This window comes from Herpailurus yagouaroundi, unplaced genomic scaffold (genome assembly GCF_014898765.1).
Source record: "Herpailurus yagouaroundi ecotype Mexico unplaced genomic scaffold, PumYag 180, whole genome shotgun sequence".
NCBI lineage: Eukaryota > Metazoa > Chordata > Mammalia > Carnivora > Felidae > Herpailurus > Herpailurus yagouaroundi.
The window spans coordinates 18,153,566-18,181,441 of record NW_024412411.1 but is presented as its reverse complement, the minus strand read 5'-3'; positions in this window follow the sequence as shown (position 1 = coordinate 18,181,441).

The window sequence follows — 27,876 nt, the reverse complement described above, 5'->3', positions numbered from 1 at the left end:
GAGGAAGTCATAGGGGCCTGACGAGAACAACCTATAGAAGGACACTATGCAGGAAGTAGGAGTAGGAGAGGATCATCATCAAGAGGCTGCCAAGTACATATCAGTTATCAATGCTAGAAAGCTGTGTAGGCACCAGAAATAGACTTGTCACTTGTCTACAGACAGCACTCCCAGAAATGAAGGCACACATCTTTCCTTGAAGGCCTGGAGGGTTCATACCTGTGTCCATCGTGCCTGTGCTACCTATGTCCCACAGGAGAAGCAATCAAGGTAGAGATTATAGCATGGACCCTGGTACCAGATTTAGAAAACTAGCTCTCCTATTCACTGTGAAAGTTACTTAATTTTTCTGTGTCTCTCTCCCTTATTTGGAAAATGGAAATGATAAAATCTGTCTTATAGGCTGTTGTGATAATAAATGTTTATAACCATACCTAACACTTAATCTATTCAATAAATGTTAGTTATTTCAACATTATACAATTTTGCAAACCAAAACATTCCTAATAATCTATCCTATTTTCTTTCTTTTAATGTTTATTTATTTATTTTGAGAGAGAGACAGAGAACATGTGAGCAGGGGAGGGGCAGAGAGAGAGGGAGAGAGAAAATCTCAAGCAGTCTCCATGCTGTCAGCACAGAGCCCAATAAGGGGTTCGATCCTATGAACTGTGAGATCGTGACCTGAGCCGAGATCAAGAGTTGGATGCTTAACCAACTGGGTCACCCAGGAACCCCTGTCCTATTTTCAAACCACTTAAGAATATCCATCCTGGGAATTGGGAGGTACAGGCTTTCAATTATGGAATAAATAAGTCATGGGGATGAAAGGTACAGCATAGGGAATATAGTCAATGGTTTTGCAATAGCATTGTATGGTGACAGATGGTAACCACACTTGTGGTCAGTATAACGTAATATATGCAGTTGTGGAATCACTGTGTTGTATACCTGAAACTAATGTAATACTGTGTCAACTATACTTCAATTAAAAAAAATACTCATTCCAATTATCATTTAGAGAACAGGGTTACCATAGTTTCTCTGTATATTTACTTTACATTTTTCTCCTTATGTTTTACTCTAGCACTTACTTTCTCTACAATCAGTTGGAAACTCTTCCATGGACAAAAATCTTACAGTTATGGTACCTCATCTATACCCTTCAGTATGACATGTAAAATGTGAAAGCCCTACACTAAACTAATCCTTTGCATATTTTATTACTGTGCTTCCAAAGGACTTCCTAATTTCTTATCTTCAATATTTCATGTATATGTCATTGATACAGAGATGGAAGAGGTTGTGCATACTCAGCATTTCTCATGAAGTCCAGTCCCTTAGTTACTCAGCCATTGATTTTCTAGAATGTGTGTCATTCAGATGTCCACAAAAACACTATATCACATCTCTGTTTTTCAGTAGACTCCAGATGTAGACATGCCCTAAGAAACCAACAGTTGTAAATCAAGTTTTCAGGAGCTAGGATGAGACGATAAGATCACAGTTTGGATTTGTTTCAAAAACAAAACTCTTTTTATTCATTTGTTATGTCCAGGGATATTTCCTCTAGGTCCATATCTTAAGATATTCTGTAGAGAGACCAATTAAGCAATTTTAATAAATTAGAATCAGAGAAACATTGGAAGATGTCTAAGGAGACATAATGACTAAATACTGTATGACATTCTGGATGAGATCGCAGAACAGAAAATGAATGATGATAAAATCTAAGGAAATCTGAATCAAGTATGGGCTTTGGTTAATAACAATCCATATAACATTGGTTATAACTAATAAGTTGTGTCATATGAATGTAAGATGATAACCATAGGGGAAACCAGATGTGGGTATACAGGAACTCCATGTACCACCTTCACAACTGTTCTATAAATTGAAAACTATTATAAAACAGAAAATTAATGAAAATGCATTGAAGTTACCCAAACATTTGTTGACAGGAGCATTCTCCCATCTGTCTTTTTGTTTTTGCAATCTCTCTTCCCATTCTCCTTGCTAATGTTAGGTGAGTATGCTCCTCTCTCATTGACTCTGGCCTGGCCACGTGACCTTGGCAACTGGAATTAAGCAGAAGGTGCATGCACCATATGGCTCAGTGCCTCTAGCTCTATCCTTCTACCATTAAAACAGTATATCCGGGGCGCCTGGGTGGCGCAGTCGGTTAAGCGTCCGACTTCAGCCAGGTCACGATCTCGTGGTCCGTGAGTTCGAGCCCCGCGTCGGGCTCTGGGCTGATGGCTCGGAGCCTGGAGCCTGTTTCCGATTCTGTGTCTCCTTCTCTCTCTCTGCCCCTCCCCCGTTCATGCTCTGTCTCTCTCTGTCCCAAAAATAAATAAACGTTGAAAAACAAACAAACAAACAAAAAAACCAGTATATCCATATAGTTACTCCTTTTACCTGCATTCCAGAATGAAAAAACAGGTGGAGCTGAGCTGAACTGAGCACTCAACGTAATTTGCGTAAGATAAATGTTTGCCGTTCTGAACCACTGAGATAATGCGAACATTTGCTACTACAAGAGTAAATTAATACTCTTGTTGATGCCCTTAAAACTAGATTCAGTTATTGTACTGTCTCCTTCATTAAGCCTTACCTAGGTGTCTCCATTACTCATTTATACTTTCCAGATTTAGCAAATAAAGATAGAGGACTTAATGCCTTTTAAAAATGTGTATAGACTAATTTGATTATAAGCTCTTTAAGGTGGTTCCTAATCTTATTCATATATTCAGCAAAATATGTTGTGCCCTATTGTTCCTGGAACTTTAATAGCCTTTGTTAATATAATGGTGTATGAAAACAGACAGGAGCTGTACACTCTTCAAGGTTTTAAACTACTGGATAGAACAATAAACAAATAATTACAATAATAAATGTAAAACTATAGTTCTAATCAATGTTATTTAAAGACACCGGTGAATGGTCCCTTGAAGATCTGTATATGGGACATTTAACCAAGTCTTAACTTCAAGGGGAGAATAGACTTCCCTGAAAAAACTGACTTGAGAGGCAGGAAGGTTGAGGAAGATAGTCCAGACTCTGAACAACCCATTGATATAAATAAGCAGTGTGGCTGGAAAAGACAGAAGAATGAAGTTACCATGAGATGAGATTGGAGAGACAGATAAGAGACAGACATGGCATCTTTACCCTAAACACTAAACTCAGTGTCACACACTTAGTATATGGTCAACAAATAATGATGACAGGATGTGTCTTGACTAAGGTTAGCTAAACATTTTAACAAACATACTGGATGCTTGTGGCCGGGTGATGGAAGCAATAACATGAATAAGGCATAAGCCCTTAACTCTAGGGAGTTTATATACTAGAGGCTATAGCAATCCAGTGACCATCAGCCACAGTTGAATACTATGTGACAAAAAACAAACAAAAAAAAGGGGACAAAGATAAACAAACAAACAAACAAATAAAAACAACCCTCCAACTTTATGAAAAAAAGGAAAAATGCTTTACTGACTTACGAAATCCAAACACGTTAAACAACCAAGCTGCAGGGAAGAGATTATAGCTGGTCTTCGGAAAGACCTGAAGCCAAAGACTCTAATGCTGCCAGGATTCTTCCTGTGTCTTGTATCTGTTTTTTCATCTTAGACTAGCTTTCTTCCGATAAGGGTATACTGCTGTCTTCAGTCTGTGAGTTCTACATTTCTGACTTTAGGCATCAGAGAGACTCTAATAAAACTCTTTCTTGTTAACTTTGGCCCAGTGACCAGTCCTTGGAGCCATCAGTCAGGATTGGGGCTACAAAGTTAAACTATGTGAAAAGAAGGAATCCTGACACAGCAACACAAATGAATCTCAAAAAAGGTTATGGCAAGTGAAAAAAGCTAGACACACACACAAAAACTGTATATTATGGAATTTCCTTTATATGATTTTTTTAATGTTTATTTTTGAGAGAGAGAGAGACAGAGAGACAGAGCATGAGCAGGGGAGGGGCAGAGAGAGGGAGACACAGAATCTGAAGCAGGCTCCAGGCTCTGAGCTGTCAGCACAGAGCCTGATGAAGGGCTTGAGCTTGAGCTGTGAGATCATGATCTGAGCCGAAGTCAGACACTTAACCAGCTGAGCCACCCAGGTGCCCCCCTTTCTATGAAATTTTTAAAAAGACAAAACTACATTGAGAAAAAGAAGAAATGGTTGCCAGAGACTGGAGGAAGAGCTTGAAGTATAAGGAGTATAAGGGAATCCTTTGGGGGTACTGGTAATGTTCAATATTATTATTATGGTGGTGGTTACACAATTTTGTAGATTTGTCAAAATCATTTTTTTAATTATTTTTTAAGTTTATTTATTTGTTCTGAGAGAAACAGAGACAAAGCTAGTGGGGAGGGGCAGAGAAAGTGGGAGACAGAGAATCCCAAGCAAGCTCTGTGCTGCCAGTACAGAATCCGACACACGGCTTGAACTCGGGAAATCATGACCTGAGCTGAAACTAATAGTTGGACACTTAACCGACTGAGCCACCCAGATGCACCTGTCAAAATCCTTTTGAATTATATTCTTAAAATTGGTAAAATTTGCTGTATGTAAAGTATATCCCAATAAAGCTGACTTTTTAAAAAGCAATAAAAATATGCAGATGGGTGACAAGCAGTCCTAAGAGAGAGAAGACACTGAAAGACTACACCAAGTGTCCACCACAGATACAGTTTGGTCAGTGGCACACCAATGAGGAAACAGAGGTATGGGGGAGCAGGGAGGAGACACTGAGAGATGGTAGTGATTTACATGTATGTGAGGAGGTGTCAAATGTTTGTTTTATCTGTGATTGAGAACAAAGGTCAAAAGGAGCTGTTCCCTTGAAGATTCCTAGAAGTTCAGCAAAACAGGCACTTCAAAGAAGATAACTAAAAAAAGATGTATATATGGGACATGTTGGAGAAATGGAAATGACTTGGGAGAACCAGAAGGGAAGAATGAACTGAATGAGAGAATTTCTTCTTTCCTTCCTTCCTTCCTTCCTTCCTTCCTTTGTTTTCTTTTTTTTTTTTTACATTTATTCATTTTTTTGAGAGACAGAGCATGAGTGGGGGAGGCACAGCAAGAGAGGGAGACATAGAATCTGAAGCAGGCTCCAAGCTCTGAGCTGGTAGCACAGAGCCCAATGCTTACTTAAGTATCAACCAGGGAGTGGCAGAAATTTTTTTTTTAGAATTACAAATATGCCAGCAATTAACTCAAAACCTTTTGTTTTTAGCCAACACTTCTTTTGTCTCCATGTTTGGAGAATTCTCTTTTTCATTAGGGAATTTGCCAGAGACACTGGAGATCATCAAGAGTCTAGTAGAGCCATTGCACAGCCCAGAACTGAGTTCTATATAGCCAGGCTGAAATTGCTGAATTTTGCTACTCTGGCACTGCCTGTGGTGGTGAATTTATCTTGATAATTGTGTTTTCTAATTCTTTTAAACTTTGCTGCGCTTTGGAAAAATTGTGTGGTGTGATTTAATGAGCTCTAGTGCGGGAATCAAAACTCTGGCTTCTCAAGATTGTAGCAGTGCTCATTTCTTCCTTCAATACATATTAATGGAGCCCTTACTATGTGCTAGGCATGGCTCACCCAGAGTTTATGGTCTAACCACCAGGTAGACAAGTAACTATAAACATATATGGTAAAAGCTATGTTTGTGCAGGTAAAGGGAACTGAAAGAGCTAATGGCACAGCAGCTAACAGTGTTAGAAGAAAGTCATGGAGACATCCTCTGAAGTTAAAATCAAGAGAAGAAGAGGAGCGCACCAAGGGTGGGGGGGTGGGGAGATGGGCTGGAGATAAGGAGAATCATGGAGTCTTAAGAAACTGAAAGATATTTCTTGTTTAATGTGTGTATCTAAGAGAGTTAAGTAGGCAACTTGGAGAGACCATTTGGAGTTAAATTATGAAGAACCTTATGATTCAACTAAAGATTATTGTTTATGCTAAAGGTATCTAGTCATTTGTCATTAGGACATTGTACATTGGAGGTTGAATCGGACATAGGTTATGTTTGCTCAGCATTTCTTTCCTTGGAAAACGAATCCCTCCCTATGAAGCAGTGGTGTTAATTACCACCACTGCCCTCCCAGCTACAGGCATATGTACACGACTATCAGAATGCCTCATCTCTTTGGCTGTCGTGATTGGTTCAGAGATGAGAACCTGACCCAAGCAAGGCCACTCAGAGACTTCCCATGAAATTGGATATGCTCATGTCAGAGAAAAGGGGTTCTCTATTCTTTGATGGAAAGCTACAACATTAGACTAAGGGGTGCTGCAGTGGCAATATATCTCACCCAACAGAGAGTGAACATGAAGCCAAAATGCAAAAGAAACACTGTAAAGGGAAGGAGAGTTATATCTCTTTAAGTCCCTAGATCCAGCCATGCCCGAAGCAGCTATCACCCTTACACTTTCTAGTTATACGAACCAATTATCATATATATATATGTGTGTGTATATATATATATATATATGTAATATATATATATATTAAGGATGAATTGTAAACTCTAAAGAGTACTTGAGTCATGATTACACTTTGAACACAAGTTCATTTGGTCATGGAGGAAAAAAAAATTAAATAATTATTCTCACCAAAGAGTGGTAAGTTATTCATAAAATAAACTCCTATAACAGACTTTTCCATATGCTATGATTTGGAATTTATAATTAATTTCAGTTGTCTCTGTGTTGGGTTCAGTTCTAAACTCTGTTCTTTGTTTTTAGTAGTGTGTGAAACCATCAAGTATTATGTTTATTCAAATGCTTATGGTCAAGTATATTTAATTACTTGGAAAAAAATTTGTTTCTACCCAAAGAATGTTATTTTAATAGAGAGATTGGGGCACTATTTTTCTTTAATATGATTGGGATAACAAAACTGGAAACATGTTTTCACAGCACCACTTCCTCAGAGATATTTATTTGGTCGAGAATTAAGGGCATCCCTGGTATTGTAGTGCATTTACCACATCTATTTGCTGTCTTTCCCCTCTCTCCAATATTTAAAGCTCTCTTTGCCAATGCATCAGGAAAAAAAAAAAAAAAAAAAAAAAAACAACCAAACTGTTTATTTTGCTCCCCATGGTAGACCATTGGTTCTGTCACATTCCAAGATGCTCACAATACCTTCCTTGGACTCAAAGACAACTGTGCCCGCATTGCCAGTCATTCTGCTGACCTTGTTAGGAAACAGGCTGATAAACTATGTCTGAATAATTCACTATGCCAGATGTTCGGGGAAATGTTTCTTATGAGAAAATATATCTGATATATTCTAGAAATGGAAATTACCCTCAGTTTTCCAGTGTCTGTTGTATTTTCCTCAGGTATTTCTTCAGTAAGCCACCTGGATGGAATGAGGATAGTAATAACAGCATTGGCTTTTCACTCAAACGTTTGGAATTTTCCCTACAGACATGAAAATATTTTTTTCCTCATTCTTCCTTGTTAGACATCCACCACTGTAGTGAAGCTGAAAATCTCTTTTAAGGGATTATTACATACATTCTGAGAAGTTAAAATAGACGTGACAGTTTATGAAAAAAAAAACTATAGTTTGACTTGCACAACAAACTATACTACATTATGGCATTCTTCATACATTACGTAACCCCAAACTACTTTAACGTCACCTTATTTAGATCCATGTGTTCCAAGACAAGACCACAGGTGAATGGGTTTATCCTAACTCTAAACTCATATTTTTCAAAGAGAGGACCATGATTGTCTCACTAATTTGTCTTATTTATAAATTCTGACCAATGCTTACTAACTTCTGCTCTAAAATCACTATGTCCATCTAATGTCTCCCACCCTCAAGATTAGTATAAGTCCTATAAGTACCTCTTCCTAAGATTTCCGTCTTGAGAACCATGGATACCCTTGTTAGCATGTGCTGTCACTTGTTCAGCAAGCTTAATAAACTTGGCTTTGTGTGATCACCAGGTATCCCTGGGGATCCTTACATAGAGGCTTGGATTAGTCATGCACAGTGGCATTGTTTTCCTCATCATCCCATCATGGTATCCACACTGTGCTCTTTGCGCCTAGAATTTAAGTCCTTGTAACTAGGTATATAACATTTAGTCTCCTCTTATTAGTTAATGGAAAGGCACCTCAGATGAGATGAAGACCAGGGACTGCTTCTTGTTCAAACACTGTTTTTTGACTGAAGTAAATCAAAACCGTGTCATAGTCAACTCTTTTACTTTTGAGCAGTGGCCCTGGTTCTACAGAAACTGTGAAACACAGCCATGTAAAACAGTGATATAGTCATGTGTTCTCAACAAGCAAGCACTAGCCTCTGGTTTGCTTTTTCTTCCAACATGCCCCCATGTTTGGAACAAGGACAAATGTGCAGAGGCTATAGAAAGGGAACCTGAATATCTACATAAGCAGCTGGCACCTGTTTTTCACTAGCACGTAAAATATTCCTGCTGTGAATAATTATCCCTTTCAGTACAAATAACATGTCTTCTCCATCATGATATGTGTGGTTGGACTACATGATTGTTAGGTCCTTTGCAAACTCAAGTCTACTTGAGGCCATAAAAATTGGAAAGTAGGGAAACTTTGACTTTACTAATTATTCAGCCCATCATTTCCTCACTCACCTCATATTGGTTCTGTTTTGCTATTCTTTACCACTGTTCATTAATGTTTTTAGTGTATTAATGTTGTCTTCATTTGCCCAGAATCCCTATTTTAGACCTGTATCCAAGAGAACATCATTCTTATTCATGTGATTTTATTTCCTGTGCTAGACTAAAACAATCAGAATTAAGTTTTTAATAGCTGAAGGTTACAAGTCCAGGGGATATTTGATTTTATCAGAATATTGCTGAAAAAAATCACTGAACCAAAAAGTTGATGTTGGTATTCCATGTACCATCTATATATTAGTTACCTATTTTTCATATGCATCATGTCAGCCCTGGACAACAGTAGTTTCTAATTTACTTTATGAGCACATCAAGGACTCAGCCAATATTGTGTCTTTCAATCTAATGCCTAGGCACATTCAAAAACTACACATAAAAATTAGCTGGATTATCTTGAACATAATTATGTGCTAAACTATGAATTTTATATGTTTATCTCATTAAATTCAAGAAACCTGGACAGAATGGATTTATAACCCGATTTTCCAAGTTTTAAGAGATTGGGTAATTTGCTCAATATCACCCGTTTGGTTAAGTGTTAGACTTTGCTCTCAAGAAGCTTGCAATCTTGCTGAATAAATAACGATATTCAGAGAACAGTTATGTAATACCATGAAAACAAAAGACGTATCCCAAGACAGTACGTTATTAATTGTCCCACCCAATTTGTGGAATCTAAATTTTCTGAATTCAAAGGAAGAAGAGATGATGAAATAGACTATATTTGGTAAGCTCCCTAAAGCAAATGGATAATTACACTGGATTTCAAAATGTATCCAGTTGCAGAATGTTTTGTGAGAAGAGTTGTGATGAACAGAGGAACAACACATTCTTGAAAGGAGATACTGTCAGGAGCAATAATTTGGATTACCAAATTACCAATGGTATTTTCAGTAAACAGTGAAGTCAGGAGCAGGACATGGAGGACGGAGGAAAATAAGGAACGGATAGCCACTGGTGTTGAGGAAGGTGAAAAGTGTCTTTGGTAGCCACGCTATCTCTTCTCCCTGGGAGCCATGTGGTACTATAAAAACATTGACAATTCAGGTTTGATCTAGTGGAATGTACCTGCACTAAGAGTTGCTACAATTTGAAAGAGAACTTGGAAGGATGGCCTGGCAACTTCCCAACACCAAGCAGGATCATTTGTTCATTAGCCTGTCTGCCAGTATGTTTTTGCTGTTTGCCTTTTTTTCAGTCTTTTGAGCAGTAACAAGACAGAGATATGTACAACGGAGAGTAAGAGAAAGAAAAATCAATAAATATGTGGCTATAATATGGATGTGGCAAATGAGAAGGAAACTGATAGTTGTAAGTGCTTGCTGTGGACAGTGGTAAGACTTTTTTTTTTTTTTTTTTTGCACACATTGTTTTACTTAATTGTTACAACAACTGTTAAGAAGTCAGTGTTATTGGGGCACCTTGGTGGCTCAGTCAGTTAAGCGACTGACTTCAGTTCAGGTCTTGATCTCATTGGCCTGCTTCAGATCCTCTCTGACCCTTGCTTTCTCTCAAAAAATAAATAAATAAATAAATAAATAAATAAATAAATAAATAAAAGTTAAAAAACAAACAAACAAAAGTCAGTGTTATTTATCTTCTTTTTTTGCAGAAGTGAAAGCTGAGGTTAAGGAAAATTTAATATCCATCCCAAAGTCATGCAGGTACACTAAGAAATAAAGTCTTTTTTTAAAGCCAGATCTCATTGATTGCTAAATCCATACTTTCTCATCAAATAAATCTCTTAAACAAACCAGAAAAAAAACCTTTAAACTTTAGTGAGCAAGCATCCATAGGAACTTTAATAAGCAAGATACTCAGATAATAATTCAGTTAGTGTTTCTGTTATGTATTGCTATGTTACACACTACCCAACACCTAGTAGCTTAAAATGAATTTTAATTAATTTTCATTATTCTGTGTTAACTGGGCTCAGCTGTACGGTCCTTCTGCAGAGGTAGACCAGATGTTAACTGGTTCTGTAGTCATCTGGAGGCTCTGCTGAACTAGAATTTCCCAGACAGTTCATTCAAATGGCTGCAGTTGGTGCTGGCTGTTTTCTCAGAACTGAAGTGGAGATGGGGCTGTTGGCCAGAGTGTCATGACTCTCTTCCACATTGCCTCTCCAAATGGTTTGGGCTTCTCCCAGCATGGTGGCTGGGTTCCAAGAAGAAGTGTCTGCGTGCACAAAAGTATAAGCTACAGATCTCATAAGATTTGGTCTTAATGTTCACACCCAGTTTCTAATGCCATATTTGATTGGCCAAAACAAGTAATTGCGCCAACCCAAACTAAAGCGGTAGAGAACAAAATTCCACCTCTCAAAGAAACAGGGGCAGGGGATTTGGGGCCATTTAAAAACAATTACAGCTTACTTGTCTGTGGTAATAATGGAGGTAGAGGATAAGAGGAAGGGAGAGGTGAGTATCAAAAGGAAAGCTCTCCACAGAGACATTAGAGTGTGGAAAGTGTGAACTTGGATTCAAGATTGAGACTCCAAATGGATACAGAAACAGGAAATTCCCCAATGACTGGAAACAAGGCAGATGGACATTTAGACAGTTTCTCGTGGTTTCCACACTCAGGCTGCAGGTACAAGTCTAGTTTAGCATATTATCTGTTAACTAAACTTATTTGTTAACAATTCATTGGTTGATTAGATATCACTAGAGGGTTGAGAGATGATGATATTCCTCATATTACTGGTGTGGGACCCTTCTGCAATGAAATGTGTTTAGTTAATTACATGTGCATATATTCTACCAGTGATAGTATAATTTTTACCATATGGGTAGGAATCCTGCCCCTGTTTTCACAGCACTGTTCATTCTTCATGCTCAATAAATGCTGTGACTTGCCTACAGATTCAACTCATTGAGATTGTTGTAAAAATAAATGCTGCTCAAGAGAGGTCTCCCTGTCACCCTCAGGTAACCTCCTAAGCAAAAGGAAACAGAATGAAATCAGCCAACCATTTTATTTCACAAAGATCACTGTCTAGTCATTTCAAACAACAACCTTTTAGTTAGTATCCTCAGTGCAGAAACCTGCAGCGTACAACAGGGTGAAAAGTTTTATTTTACATTGACCTATCTTGGGGACAGGCAAGCACTTGCTGAAGAAGCAAGTTCTCATAATTAATTAGTAATTCATTATTGCACAGTTGCAAAGAAACCTTATGACCTGTTGAGACTTAAAATCGGCACAATCATCAATGTTTCCATCATTTCAGAATATGAAGCAATTTCAGTCTGAAGTGCACAATTTCTGGAAACTTTCTACATGTTTCTGTTCTTTTACACCAATTTTTGAAAGTCAAGTTAAAAAAATAAAAACATTAGGCTGCTCTGGCATTAAATGATTACTTTTCCCTATTATTAACAATTAAATAGCATTTACTACTAATTAACATTTCATATTTTTTGCCATGAGCATAAATGTATTTTAATTAGAAAAGTAAAGTAACAAAAGTTTAAAATCAATTCTTTGAATTTTAACAAGACTTTGAAGGTGGGATTTTTTTCTTAAATGTGAAATATGTTTGGCAGAGTAAAGAAAGAGCAAATGAGTTTTTAATCCTTACTGGGAAAATGACTATTTATAATCATGTGAAATCATATGATAGGAGTAGGAAGCATGAGAACAGATACAAGTAATAATAAGGAAAGCATTTGTTAAGTTTTTTCATAAATCGGAGGACACGTGTTCCAATGAGAAAAACACAGCTGCTGATGATTGTACTTTAATATAAAAAATCATTGTAAAGCATATCAAAAATGTAGCTATCTGTTCTTCAGTATCTTCAGTCTAAAAATAGTGCATATCCAAAAAACAAAACAAAACAAAACAAAACAAAACATAACCCAAAAGGAGAGTTAATTGTATTGATATACATATACGGAGAGCTTTTGATACTAGTCAACATAAACATATTATAATATTTGATAAACAAGTTGGACATATAAAAATAGTCTGAACTGTTCAGTTAAATCATTAAGGGATTTCTGCTTCCAAAACTCCAGTGAAGTTGTTTCTAAGCCACTGATCCAATAGTTCTGTTGGTTCTTGATGAATTTGAAACCTTTGCTTCCTTTCCACCCCTCTCAAGATGTTCTTCTTCTTGACTTAGAGAATGCCTCTGTGACCTGGTTGTTCTGCTTATCTGATATCCTTTACCTGTACAGTCTTCTTTGCGGGATCTTTTCTCTCCCCAAATTGTGTTCCAGATGCCTATCTTCCAAATTCCACAGAAGTCATTCAAGATTCTTCAAGATCGGCCTCTGCTTTGTGAATAGTTTCATCTCTAGCACTCCCAGCCCTTTCACGTTTGTTCCCTAGCCATGGAAGATCACACAAGCTGAAGTGTGTCTCAATACCTTTGTACATGTTCCTTCCCCTTTCTGGAATATTCCTTAATTTTTTTTTTTTTTTTACCTGGTTCATTTCAAATTGTGCTTTAAGATCCAGCTGAAGTGTTGCTTCATCTGCAAGGATTCCTCGAAAGGAAGTTCATCATTTTCTCCCCTTTGCTACCATATTACTTTATATGCTTCTTAATTATTGCAATATGTTGCAATGTACTTATTTGATTGCATGCAGAGTTCTACAACTAAACTTCACATTCTTGAGGAAAAGATCCATTTCTTATTAATATTTGTATTCCCAGGGCCAAAAACAAGACCTGGTGCACAGTAATCTCCAAATAAATTTACATTAAATGAGTCAATTCCTTCTCTTGAATACTGTGCTTTAGGGTGTGTCAAGCCTGTATTCAAATCTCATTCTGATACTTAGATGTGTGACTTTTAATTATCTCATTTTTCACAATCACATTTTCTTCATCTGAAGAGAATGGTACCTACCTCACAGAGCTGTTATGAGGATTGACATTATATAATGCATGTGAAATACTTAGCACAATGTCTGACATTTAAGTAAGTACTCAATAAATGGTGGTACTTACTACTGTAGGGCTTAAGTTGAATAGGAAAGGAAGTAGACACCACTGAAATTTAGTAATTTGGAATAAAAGTGAGGGATCAAGGGAATGAAAGCTCAACCAGATTGAATGCAAGTTTTGTTGGCAATAAAAGAGGGAGAGAGCTGAAAGAAAAAAAAATATTGTAGTGACAGAGTGGAATGTCATGGTTTAATACTTCACAGTAGAACATTTCTGTGAGATGAAAACGTCCATGATATGGTCATAAACAAGGGTAGAGGAAGTGGATTATAAGTAAAGATAATCAGAGTTGAAACAGACAGGGAATTAAATGTTGCCATATTAAAGTGTTGTCTTTGGAAATTTGGGTATTAAATGGTTGCCAGTGAAATTTCAGATACCAGAAAGGCTTTGGGTTAGGAGGAATAGTGTGAATCAATTGCCAGATTCTTCAAAATATGTTGAGGAGCAACCAAGAAATAGGTAGAAGATAGTGATGAGACTTGGGTGAAGGGTGATTGACACAGGAGCAGAGAACGACGAATTGAAAAGTTCAAATAATTGTGACTCAACCGCTTGCTTTTGTGAAGCAGGGTGCAGGACAGAATGAGAACCCTCTACACTAGAGCAGGCACATTATGCCCCCTAGATCTGGTCTGCTGCCTGTTTTTGTAAATGAGGCCTCACTGAAACACAGCTATGCTCATTCAGTTTTGTATTGCCTCTGGTTGTTTTTCTGTTAGAATGGCAGTGTGGAGAATTGCTACAGAAACTGTATGGCTCACCAAGTCTAAAATATGTACTATGTGGCCCTTTACAGAGGAATTTTGCTGTTTTCTGCTCTAGAAAGATGCAGGCAAAGCAGTATCTTTGAAACTGTGCTAGGATCCAATTTATTCAAAGAACTGGAGAACCATTTGGTATGTAGTTGAGAATATGGAGTGAAGAATGCTTACTTCTCAGAAGCAGTAAGGTTTCAGAAGACATGATGAACCTTTTCTGAGATGGAAATAGGGGAGCAGAATAAATGGTGTGGGTGCAGGGAGAAAGAGTATTCAGCAATAGGGGAATGAAGGTCCACCAGAAGGTGGTCAAACTGAGAGGCTTATTGTTGGGAAAATTATTCATGATTTCTAAGCATGGCTAAAGAGGCTTAATGGTATTTTATAGCCTCAAGTTGCCAAAAAGGAATCTTGGTGTCAGTTTCTATCAGAGAAAGTGTAGGCTGAAGCCTCAGGTCAAACATGTCACAAACGTGACCGCAAAAATTTGGTTGGTCAATAATGGTGGAGGTCTGGTTCAGATCACAAGCCTGAGGACATGAGAAGATAGAGGTGATTCCACTAGAAAGCACTTAATCCTTAGGTCACAAGGCCTTGCCTGTCCCACGGATTACTAGACCACAGACCAATATGAAAAACTCTTTGGATATCAATAAGCTCCCATTTCATTTCACCGTATAGTATTCCAGAGATAGATAGATATAGATAGATGATAGATAGATAGATAGATAGATAGATATAGAAAAAATATGTATGTATGCATATACAGTAGTTATGTATCTACCTATGTATTTATCTATGCATCTATGTATGTATCCTTAGTCTTGTATATGTATAGAAAATTTTGCTTTGGGCATTTTAGCTGATGAATTTGTTGAACTACACCATTAGTTCAACTTACTACAGTTCATATAAATTAGTTCAAGCTACACTGAGAACAAATGAAACAAAAATGTAATAAAATATAAAATGCTCATGACTTCCCTGTAAGTGGTTACTTCAGTCAGCTTAAGACAATCCATTGTTAACAGACATTCAAACCATTGGACCTTATGTGAATTAAATGATCAAAACTCAGCAGTATATTCATTATCTGTACTATACACTTGCAAGTACATTTATTTACCACAGGTTTTTTAGACATCTGTTATTACATTGTGATACTATTTGATGACACTGGCAGAGTGAAAAGTAACATAAATCATTGAAAAGTTTCATTACCTATGATGTGAAACCGGGATAAAAAATAAATGATAAAAATAATATGTATCCAGCAAATATATCTACCAGCATAGACAAAAGGTCAAAGGCAGAAAACTTGAGTCCAAAATTCTAAAAGCACAGTGAATAACCTTGGAATGATGCATAAAGATTCACATTTAATTTTCACTTAGGTCTTAGATAATGCTAAAGGAGAAAAAGGCAATGTAATGTGATCAGTCATAACAGGAATAGGAATAAAATGCTGCCTGAGGGAATGACAACAAAAGATTTCAAAAAAATGTTACATTTTTCTCCTAAGAAGAATGAGTGGGAACTCAATACCCAGGAAGAGAGGCAGTGTTTGGCTTACATTACTTCTCTCACAAAAATACCAGAAGGAAAGAAATACTATGAAAGTCAGGTTATTTTTCAAAGGCATTGCTGATTTTGAAACACTTTTCGATTTCAGGTACACATTCAGTGTGTATTGATACAAATCATGGTTTATTCATCTTTACTTCCTTCTTTTATACAATATTTTAAAAGTTTTTATTGAGACACTGCTGCGTGCGCATCACAGTGGTAGATTCTGGGTAAACAAAGACAGAATCTTCAGAATGCTCACTCACGTGTTGAGACAGATGATACAGAGGACACGGGGGCCAAGCAATTCCTGGGGCAATGCCACAGGTGGGATGGAGACAGGGACAGTGGTGGTATAGAGGAAGCTGTCAGCATTGCTCAGGAGGAAGTTCTCACTACAGAGAAGACAATTTGTTGTAGCAAACTCATTACAATATTATTTTTTAGTTGAGAAATACTAAATGTTCCATTTAGAAAATGATGCCAAGAAAGACTTTCTGTTTGCTGCAACAGGAATAGAAGTAATAAAAGTTTTCAAATACATTGCATTCTACTTCAGTGTGGAAAAGGAATTAGTTTAGCTAATCAGTTTTATTTTTTAAAGGTTAGAAGATTACTGCACTTGTCCCATTCAAAAAAGGAAATTACTGCTGACCTCTTAAGTCTCTTCCCACACTGACATTCTGCTAGTTAATAACCATTGGAAATGTTAAAAATAAACAATATTAAGTTTTACCTGAGTTTATGCCATACTGAGGATAACTTTTCTCAGACATCAGAATGTGTTATATTAGAAATACCTCTGATTTTGTTAATATATTTTATCCTATTTTTTAAAAAGTCAGTAGTATCAAGTACACACACTTGCTGAACATCTTTTTTAAATTATTTTTGAGAGAGAGAAAGGTAGTGTGAGTGGGGGTGGGGGAGAGAGAGAGAGAGAGAGAGAGAGAGAGAGAGAGAGAATCCAAAGTAGGCTCCACACCCAGTGCAGAGCAGGATGGAGGGCTTGATCTCGCTACCCCTGAGCTGAAATCAAGAGTCAGTTGCTTGACCAACTTGAGTCACCCAGGCGCCCCTTGCTGAACATTTTTAACCCAATTGACTTGTAATTTGGAAAGATAAATCATATTGCAATGCCAGTTTGATGAAGCAAATAAAAGAGAAGTAGTGTTATTTTGGCTGTGTATTTTTAAATTAAAAAATACACATTATGTTAATGTTATTTTTGTAATATTTTGGGAGCTGCTTATGTATGGCTTGGTTATTTATAGTAGTCTGGGATCAGAGCTAGAACACAATCTTCTTATATCAGAGACACAGGCACTGAGTACAGAAATCCAGTGGCAGGTGCTGAGAGGAAGGGCAGTGTAGAGGGCAGTAAGCAGTACAAGCACCCCTGACAGTAGGGGTGCGGAGAGCACGGAGATGAAATCTTCAAGTAGAAACTTTTAGATGCACAGGAGACCCACCTAAGGAACACCTGCAGCAGGTAGCTCACTGGGTACCAGACACTGGCCTGAGTTTCAAGGCTGAACTCTGACTTTCAGCAGGGACCCTGGGGGGAGTGAGACAGGCCATTTTCTCAGAGGAGCTAGGGTCTGGGACAGGTGACAAAGACTTCTCAGGTACAAGGAATGATTCACGTGTCCAGCTCCCAGGCACAGTTTATTGGAAGGATGCTGAGTTTAAAGAGAAGCAGTAGTTAATTTCTTAGGGAGGTGGTCTCTCTTTGAACCATAACGTTTTCATCCCTTCTATAGCCCTTTTCGTATCAACACAGGCTGTCCTACAAATCAATGATCAAAGATCAACTCAGATTTGAGTATTTTAAAACCAATACTTCTAGGGTTCTCAAAATTATTTCTAAATTGTCTAAGAAAAATTACTTTAGTTATTCATTAGTAAGAATTTATAGAGTTTACTTTGTGTACCAGTTATGAGTTAAGTGCTAAAAATAACAGGATGAGTAAGATATGACCTTTGCCCTTGAGAAGTCCCTGGTCTAGAAGGCAAATAGACATGAAAAGTATAATACAGTAAGATAAATTCCATTATCACAAAACACATGAATTACATTCACCTTTCTAAAATATAATTTTTTTGCTCAGATATCTCAATATCTCAGAAACTCTCAATATCCCCCATTAATTTCTGACTGAATGAAGGACTAACATACATTTTGCTTAGTCAGTGTACCGCGTGACTAACCCTTACTTTTCATCTCCATAAAAATTCTCCTCTTCACTTTGTATTCAGATTCTTGTGATCTAACCAAGCTGAGTCAACTGTCAACTCTTAGACATGATTCACTCTTTTCTGTACCTCCATCTGTGTGGAAATTTTTTCCATCTTAATATTCCCACTTTTTTCCTCTCCATCTTCTGAATCCATTTATGCCCATAAAAAATATTGTCTTCTCCATGGAGACTTTTCTGAATTCTCCAGACAGGGGCAATTTTCCTTCATTTAGAGACCAGCATGATAAATTCCATGTTTCCCACTTACTGCTTATAAACATTGACCACTGACTAGATATTACTTGAATTATCTCCATTCAACCCTTATCATTGGATGATATTTAGAGATTCAGAGCAGAAACCATACCATGGTGTCTTTTGGTTTTGTATGGTTCTTAACCCACAGCCTAATGTAAGGTACGCAATCAAAAAATAGTGTAAATTTCTGAATATAGTGTTGTCTTCAAAATTGAGTAAACCTCCAAATTCCCAATGAGAATTTTACAAATGAAGTTATTTTGCCTGAGAAGAATATAAATGTACTTCTCAGTTAAATGTATATGAGGTGATCTAATAATTAGATGTTTTGCTTGATTTATGAGATTAGTTATACTATGACATTTAAACCACATATTTTGTAATCAATATAATCATTAAGAAATAACACATTTCTGGGGCGCCTGGGTGGTGCAGTCGGTTAAGCGTCTGACTTCAACCAGGTCACGATCTCGCGGTCCGTGAGTTCGAGCCCCGCGTCAGGCTCTGGGCTGATGGCTCAGAGCCTGGAGCCTGTTTCCGATTCTGTGTCTCCCTCTCTCTCTGTCCCTCGCCCGTTCATGCTCTGTCTCTCTCTGTCCCAAAAATAAATAAACGTTGAAAAAAAAATTTTTTTTAAAGGAAATAACACATTTCTCCCTCTTATATTACATGAAAAATTTTACTCAAACTCTTACGTGAAACCCCATAATGGAGATCTTTATCTTCAATACTTAATCATCATCATCATTTTCATTGCAATCTCAAGAATTTTTTTAATGTGTGATTCTTATAGTCTCTGGGAATATGGTTTCTAATAGCAGATTCCATTTGTGTATCTTCCAAACAGTCTTTTATTTCCCCCCTTTGTTCTGTGGACATAGACTCATAAATCTCCACAACATAAGCAACTAGCATATTTTAAAAAATTAATAGACTATTTTTTTGTAGTTTTAGTTTTGTAGAAAAAAATGAGTGGAAAATACAGAGCTCCTCATTCCCTCTAGTTTCCTTTATTATTAATATCTGGCATTAAGGTGGTATATTTGTTATAGTCGATGAGCCAATAGTAGTATGTTATTGTTAGTTGAGGTCCTTAGTTTACATTGGTTTCACCCTTGTGTTGTTCATTCTATAAATTTTGACAAACGCGTAATGAAATGTATCCACAGGGGTGCCTGGGTGGCTAAGTTGGTTAAGCACCCGACTTTGGCTCAGGTCATGATCTGGTGGTTCATGAGTTGGAGCCCACATCAGGCTCTGTGCTGACAGCTGAGAGCCTGAAGCCTGCTTTGGATTCTGTGTCTCCCTCCCCCTCTGCTCCTCCCTCGTTCACCTTTGTCTCTCTTTCTCTCTCTCTTTAAAAAATAACCATTAAAGAAAAAGAAATGTATCAACAATTACAGAATCATTCAAATATATTTCACTGCCCAGTGTTCTATCTATTGAATCGTTCTGTCTTCCTCTCCTGCCCCTGAAACCCTGATCTTTTCCTCCTGTTCCCATAGTTTTGCCTGTTCCAGAATGTCGTGTAGTTGGAATTGTAGCCTCTTCAGACTGGCTTATTTCACTGAAGAGTATGCATTTATGGTTCTTAACAGCTCGTTTCTTTTTATTGTTGAATAATATTCCGTTGTATGAGTTATTGTTTGTTCATCTACTGAAAGACATTTTGGTTGCTTCCAAGTTCAGCAATTATGAATGAAGCTGCTATAAATATTTGTATGAAGGTTTTTTTGTGGATATGTTTTCACTGTACTGATCTTAAGGAAAGATTTGAAATAAATATTTATATAATATGTAATATGTACAATTTTGAGATCATACTTTCAGAAGTAATTACTGAATTTGGTTTAATGTCTTTACACTTTTTTAAAAAACTTTCTTCTGTTGCCCTCCCTAAGTGTGTGGTCCAACATTGACTGAAGTCCTTTGAAGTTGTGGGCTCTTCACCTTCTAACCAGACAGCTGGGGACTTGCTAGCTAATTGTACCATTTGCAAGATGTATCCTGTATTTTGGGGTTGTTGAGACTATTAACACAGTAAATGGTAACTCTATTTATTAACAGTAATTTAATCATAACTTAGGCTATAAGGCATATGGGAAAATTCCTAGCATAGTTTTCAAAAAGAGCAGGGCTTGAAAAATCAACTGGAGCTATGAAAACCCATCTCCCAGAGTTGCAAGAAACCTTATGGTATTGTGTAAGTAAGACATCCAAGCCTCACCAAGCAAACTCCCACAGAATTGACAGCTGTGCATCAGCACTTAACTTCAAACTTAGTTTCCATCAGAGATGTACAATTTATAGATTCTAAAATCATACACACTCCTCAGAGTATTGTATAAACCTTGAAAAAGTGAATTTTCCTGGATTTGTTTTTATTTAAATATTTTATTAACATATTAATTTTATTCATATATATACTTACACATGAATTATTTTATCTCTGTTTCCAGGAAAATTATACGCTGATTGCAGAAGTGAAGACATACACTACCATCCTGAAAGGCAATTCTGTGCTGCAGAATAGAAAAAGTTGGGGCTATCTAGGCATAGCAAAACAAGCTGAGTCCCAGCTCAGTGATTTTCTACTTGCATCAATTTGGCAAGTGACTTAACCTTTTGGAATCTCAATTTCCCCCTGTGTAAAACTGAGATAATAATGCTTATCTTCATGGATTATTTTATGAATGGTAAGTAATATTTGTAAAGTTCATAATAATAAATTATCTTCAAATAGTAACTCTTGCTTGGATCCCCTTATTGAAATCCTTCCTCTGAGTGCTTTCTACCATTCTATTTTTCAGCAAGATATGTAAGTGGCTTAAGAAAACTGGCTCATACAATAGATTTTTAAAAAACAAATTTGTCTTTATATCCTATGACTTAATCTTCTAAATCTACCTCATATAGCATCCCTGAAAATGAGATAAATAAGAATAAACTGTTAAAAACTACAGAATTGTTTTTATATTATGAAAATGTCAATTATTTAAATTTCTCTTTCTCTTCAGTCAAACTTTCTCGCCTGGGCAGCAAAGCTGACTACAAGTGCTTGCTAAACTTTACTTATTACAGTTTGATCCCTAGGAAAAGTTATTAACTGCTCTACATCTGCTTCTAAGTCCAACCATTTCAAAGAAGGGAATTATTTCTTCAGCTTGGGTCATGTACCCAAAACTAGACCAATTAATTGTGTCCAAAGAGATAGCATAGTATAGAAACATGGACAAGTCAGTAGGCTTACAGACTATTGGAACTACAAAAAATGTCAATGATTATCTTTCTAATGACTTTATTTTAAAAATTAGTTAACTGTGACAACGAATGTTCAGAGACTTGCCCAAGTGGCAAAGCCTGGAATGGAATAAGGATCCAGTGTTTTTCTGATATGTAGGTATTTAAGGGACAATAAAAATAGATGAAGAGGACGGAAAAAGGAAAGAAGGAGAAGGACAGGAGAGGAGGAGGAGGTGGGAAAGGAGGGAAAGAAGGAAAGAAGGAAAGAAGGAAGGTTGAAAGGGGAAAAGAAAGGAAAAAGCAGCTGCCACTGTGATTATGTTAATGGAATGAGTGAGAAAAAAGGTTAAAAGTGGCTTGATGATGGGAAGCAAAGCCACAACCACCTGCATCTATAGACAATGAATAATCAATGCCTTATGTGCCATATATACAGCAAGTAGAATCAATAAATATTTCTATTTGGTTGAAATAGTCATTTTTAACTCATTTTTTTTTTTCGATTTTGCAATAGATGTGTTTACCCATTTAAACTTTTCACTCATCTTCCCTTGTACTTTAGTACAAGCCTGCAGGCTACTTCACACAAAACTGGCTCTTGGGTGGATCAAACTCTGGGTACCATCATAAAAAGGGAAGACAGTTATTTGGTTCTGCTTAGTTTGGAATATCAGCGTAAAATTTAACACTTATTACCATAAAATGTAACACTTATAACAAGAACTACTTCAATCAAAATGCAAATTTTAGGGATACTTAGGTGGCTCAGTTGCTTAAGTATCAGACTCTTGATTTTGGCTCAGGTCATGATTGGTTTCAGCTCAGGTCATGATCTCACAGCTCTGAGTTCGAGTCCTGTATTGGCCTCCATGTTGACAGTGTGGAGCCTTCATGGTTCTCTCTCTCTCCTCTCTCTCTCTGCCTCTCTTGTGTATGCACTCTCTCTCTCTCAAAATAAATAAGTAAACTTAAAAAACAAGGAATGTAAATTTCAGCTCTTGCTATTAATACCCTCAGTGACTCATTGGTATAGCTGATAATTACTTGAATTATTAAAACACTACCATAGAAACACTATGTTTTCTTCCTCAAGGCTCACCTCTAAACATATGTACCTTTGAGATAGTACTGTTTATGTATTGTGGTATTTTCCTTAGAGCCATTCAAGTCTGTCAAATGATTTATTCAACAACATTGACTTCTTGTCTATTAAATGCAAGCAGATGCTTAGGAGTGCAAAGGAAAACAAAATAATTTTTAGGGAATGAGTCTAATGGAAAGAAAAAGTCTTACAGAAGTCAATTATTGAGTTTTGGTAATAGTAAACTAAATATTTTTAAACACATTTCCTTTATAGCCTGACAATAAAATTAAAAAGAAATATGACATTTTCTTAAAGCCATTAGATAGCTAAGAAAGCAATAAACAATTATAGCACCAATATCTGCAAGAAACAGAAATTCAGAGATAAGAGCCTGGTTTTCAGAATTGCTTCTGCTCGGTGGGCATTTGCCAATCCAAAACAGATATCTGACAAGACTGAATCTTTGGGAAGTTTCTTGGGTCTGTGGAGAGTTAAATTGGAAGCCAGTGTTACCAAATATGCTGGACCTGGTAAAGCCCCTGTGATTGGGGTTGGAACCAGAGGAGATACATTCTAGGTATACGGATACATCAGAGGTAATACATCTTAGTTTGTTCGGGTGGCCAAGAAGTATTCATTTCTTGAAATTGGGCTAAAATATGCAAGTAAATCTAAATAAATATTGAGTGTATAAAACAATGATATACTGTTTCATGGGGCTTAAAAATATGTAAATAGTTAACATCAATTTTAAAAATGCATACAAGTTTAAAGGGGAAGTGTTCTAAGGTGGCTGCATTGTCTCAGAAAAGATAATCAAATAACTCAAGTACATGTTATAATATCGAAGAAACCACTACGCATAGTAAAAGAGGTATAAATAGAGTTAATTTACAATGGGGGATTAGAAAATAATCTGCAAGCGAAAGAAGGCAAGAAAAAAGAGAAAAAAGATATGACTGGGGAAAACGGAAAATTCAGAGCAGGATTGTAGATTTAAACCTAAATACAAAAAATATTGCATGTAAATAGATTTAGTACTCTAATTAAGAGATAATTATCTGTCTGGACACACACACACATACCCTCAATTTTATACTGTTTAAAAAAAGACATGTTAAGAAATGCATAAAAATTGGGGAAAATGAGGAAAAAATATGAAAATGCTTGACTTAATTGACACATATGGAACATAACAAGAAAATGCACTTATAGAATGTGATTCTGTAGGAAGCACATTATTTTTATTCCCACAAGTAGCACTTAACAGCAATTAACCATAAAGCATACTCATCAAATTCAAAGGTTTGAAATCATATAGAATATGTTTTCTGGTCACAATTGATTTAAGCTAAAGATCCATAGGTAGTAAAACAAACCAAAAGAACCAACCTCCCCCCTCAAAACCCCCAAACCAAACAAACAAGCACAAGTCTTTAAAAATTCCCATACATACAGAAATTAATCACTATACTCCTAAATAACTCATGGGATTAGAAATAAGTCACAATAGAAACAAGAAAATATTTAGAATTGCATTATGCTGAAGCTACTGTACATTGCACTCGTGGCATAGAGCTAATGCAGTGTCTATAAACAATTATAGCGTCCGTGCATATTTTAGAAAATAGCAAAGATTAATAAATCAGTAAGATAATCATTCCCCCTCAGCAAATTAAAAAAGGAACTAAAAAATAAAAAATAAAAGATGGTAGATATTAATAAAGAGCAAAGATTAATGACATGAAAGAAAAATCTATAATTGAGAAAATAAAACTAAAAGAGAGTTCTTCAGAAAGACTAATTAAATTGATAAACTCTAAGAAAGACTGATCATGGAAAAAAGAAAAAGCACAAAAAAATCAAAATCAGGAATGAAAAGTGTACATTAATACTATTCTGCAGACATAAAGAATAAGGGAAGGTTTTTGAACAACTCTATGCCAATACATTTCAAAGTGTAGATGAAATGGACACACTCTTTTGAAAGATAATGCATTCTAAATTGACATAAGGAAAAAAAAAGAAAAAATCCTCATGGTTTTATATTTATTAAAGCAATCCAATCCATAATTAAATAACCTTCCCACATCTCAGCACAAGGACAAACTGAAAATGGAACAGAAGAGACAGTCCATAAATATAACATTGCCTGATTTTTGAAAAAAGTAGCACTGCATTGTAGTGGGAAAACACAGTCTTTAAAATAAATGGTGCTGGATCAATTGCATAGCCATTTGGATAAAATATATTTATCTTGGGCCGATTTCACACCATATGCAAAAATTATTATAAGGTAGATCAAAGATCTAAATGTGAAGGTAAACCGTATATATTTTAAGGAAAACATAGGAGAACATATTGACTTTGGAGTAGGCAGATTTTTTTTAAGCATTAATCACAAAAGAAAAAAAACTAATAAATTGGACTATATTAAAACTTAGAACTTCTTTTTATCAAAAATATATCAAGGGAGTGAAAAAGTAGCCCATAAAGTAGGAGCATATCCAATTAGTTAAATCAAGAATACATGAGGAACTCCTAAAATCAGTGAGAAAAAGACAGTCACCGAACAGAAAAATAGAAAAAAGATTGAAATAATCATTTTAGAAAAAAGATCACTAGGGTCTGAATTTTTGTGTCCTCCCGTCCCCCCCCCCCATTCATATTGGAGTGATTTGCCCTGTGTCCTACCCTCCCTCGGGGATCTATGAAACTGAATAAAGGAAATATCATCTAAAATGGTTTCAGGAGGTCAGAAGAGGGAATTCTCACACCCTACCATTCACTGCAGCCCTTTGCAGACCCAACAGGAAGATGCCTACCTTCACTACCCCAGCAGGAGGAAGGATGATTTTCTCCCTGCCTGGCAACAGTGGAGTCAATAAGAAACTGTCACAACTCAGCCAATGAAAAGCCACCACACTTCCAACACTCAGTTTACTCCAATGAACTTCTTGCTTATAACAGCCCTCTTCTACTCCCATCTTTCCCCTTTGTTCTCTGAACTCCTCTATGACTTTTGCTGTAGCTTGCCTGTCCCTAACTGCAATTCCTCTGCTATTCCTTAGTAAATACATTTTGCTGGTAAAATAAGTGGCTGTTTTGTCTTAAGGTTGGTAGATACAAGAATTGTTGATTTTTTTAGTCTTTTCAGCTTTTTACTTGTCAGGATGGAGTGGTGATTCCACGCTCCTTATATGCTATACATGTACTTTTTATACACATGTATATACATGTATATATTTTCCCACAAAGAAAGCAACAAAATCAAATGACTTCAAGGATGAATTCTACCAAATATACAAGTAAGAAATAAGAGAAGTGTTATACAAAATTTTCTAGAGAAAAGAAAAGTTGGAAATACCTTCCAATTCATTTTATGAGGCCAGTATAAACTTAATGCCAAAACCAAACAAGAACATTAGGTGGAAGGAAAGTAATGGGTGACTTTTATTCATACACAGAGAAGCAACAATCTTGTTATTAATACGTGAACCCACTAATGGGGCACTTGGGGCACTTGGGTGGCTCCAACTTAAGCATCCAACTCTTGATTTCCACTCAGGTCATGATCTCATGGTTCAAGTCCCACCATCGGGCTCCATGCTTACAGAGCAGAGCCTGCTTGGGTTTCTCTCTCTCCCTCTCTCTCTCAATCTCTCTCTCTCTCTCAAGATAAATAAATAAACATTCAAAGAAAAAAAGCACAATATATCACATATTGGTTGTATCCCAGGAATGAGGGCCTAACAATAGAAAACAATTAATGTGATTTACTTCCTTACCAGAATAAAGCAGGAAAATCATACACAGTGGAAGCCATTGATATAATCCAACAATCATGTATGATGAAGTACTCTTAGCTAAGTAGGAATAGATGAAAACTTTCTTATTCTAATAGAAGTTTTTAGCAAAAAGCCTATAGCAAATGTGGTTATGAAATGTTGAAATATTTTTCATTGATATAAGAAACAAATGCCCACTATATTTATTTCTCTTCCAAATTGCACTACACATCTAGTCAAAACAGTAAGGCAATGAAAAAAATGGTATAAGAATTAAAAATGAAGAAATAAATCTCTCATTAGTTTTGAATGATATGAGTACATGTGTAGAATATTCAGTAAACCTATAGATTGATTATCAGAATTATTAAGAAGTTAGCAAAAACATTGGTACAAGGTTATACAGTAAAATTGGCTTTCTATAAATCAGCAATATACAATTAGAGAAAAAAGGTACTATTTATAAAGTATTGATAAATTATATGCCAAAAGATGTCTCACAATAGCCTTTAAGAATCTCAGTGTAAAAATGTATAAACCATTTTTGAGATTTTTTATATGAGTTTTTTTTTTTAATTTTGTTTTTCAACGTTTATTTATTTTTGGGACAGAGAGAGACAGAGCATGAACAGGGGAGGGGCAGAGAGAGAGGGAGACACAGAATCGGAAACAGGCTCCAGGCTCCGAGCCATCAGCCCAGAGCCTGACGCGGGGCTCGAACTCCCGGACTGCGAGATCGTGACCTGGCTGAAGTCGGACGCTTAACCGACTGCGCCACCCAGGCGCCCCTATATGAGTTTTAAAAAAGAAATTGCAGGTATGTTCATGAATAGGAAGATTCCATATTTTAAGACATCAATTCCCTTCAAATTGATCTGTATGTTCACTGGATAAATCCCATTCAAAATCTCAGCATGCATTTGTGTGTGTGTGTGTGTGTGTGTGTGTGTGTGTGTGTGTGTGAAAACTGATAAACTGATTCTTAAATTATACTGTTTTTGGCTCAAACAATGGTTAAGAAAAATGGGGATGAAAATATTCTCCCTACTGGTAACTGAGACCTGCTGGCTGTCCTCATGAGTAGATCTGCCATATTCCCCTCTCCCTTGAGATAGTAATACTGAACTGTAATAGGAAGGGCTGGCTCTGGATGGATGTGATATTGTAATTTATAATAATGTGCATTTGGTTTGTATCCCCATTTCTGGCACAGAGCTCTTGAAATCTTTGGAATTTATTTTTTTAAGTTTATTTATTATTTTTTGAGAGAGAGAGTGTGTGTGCACAC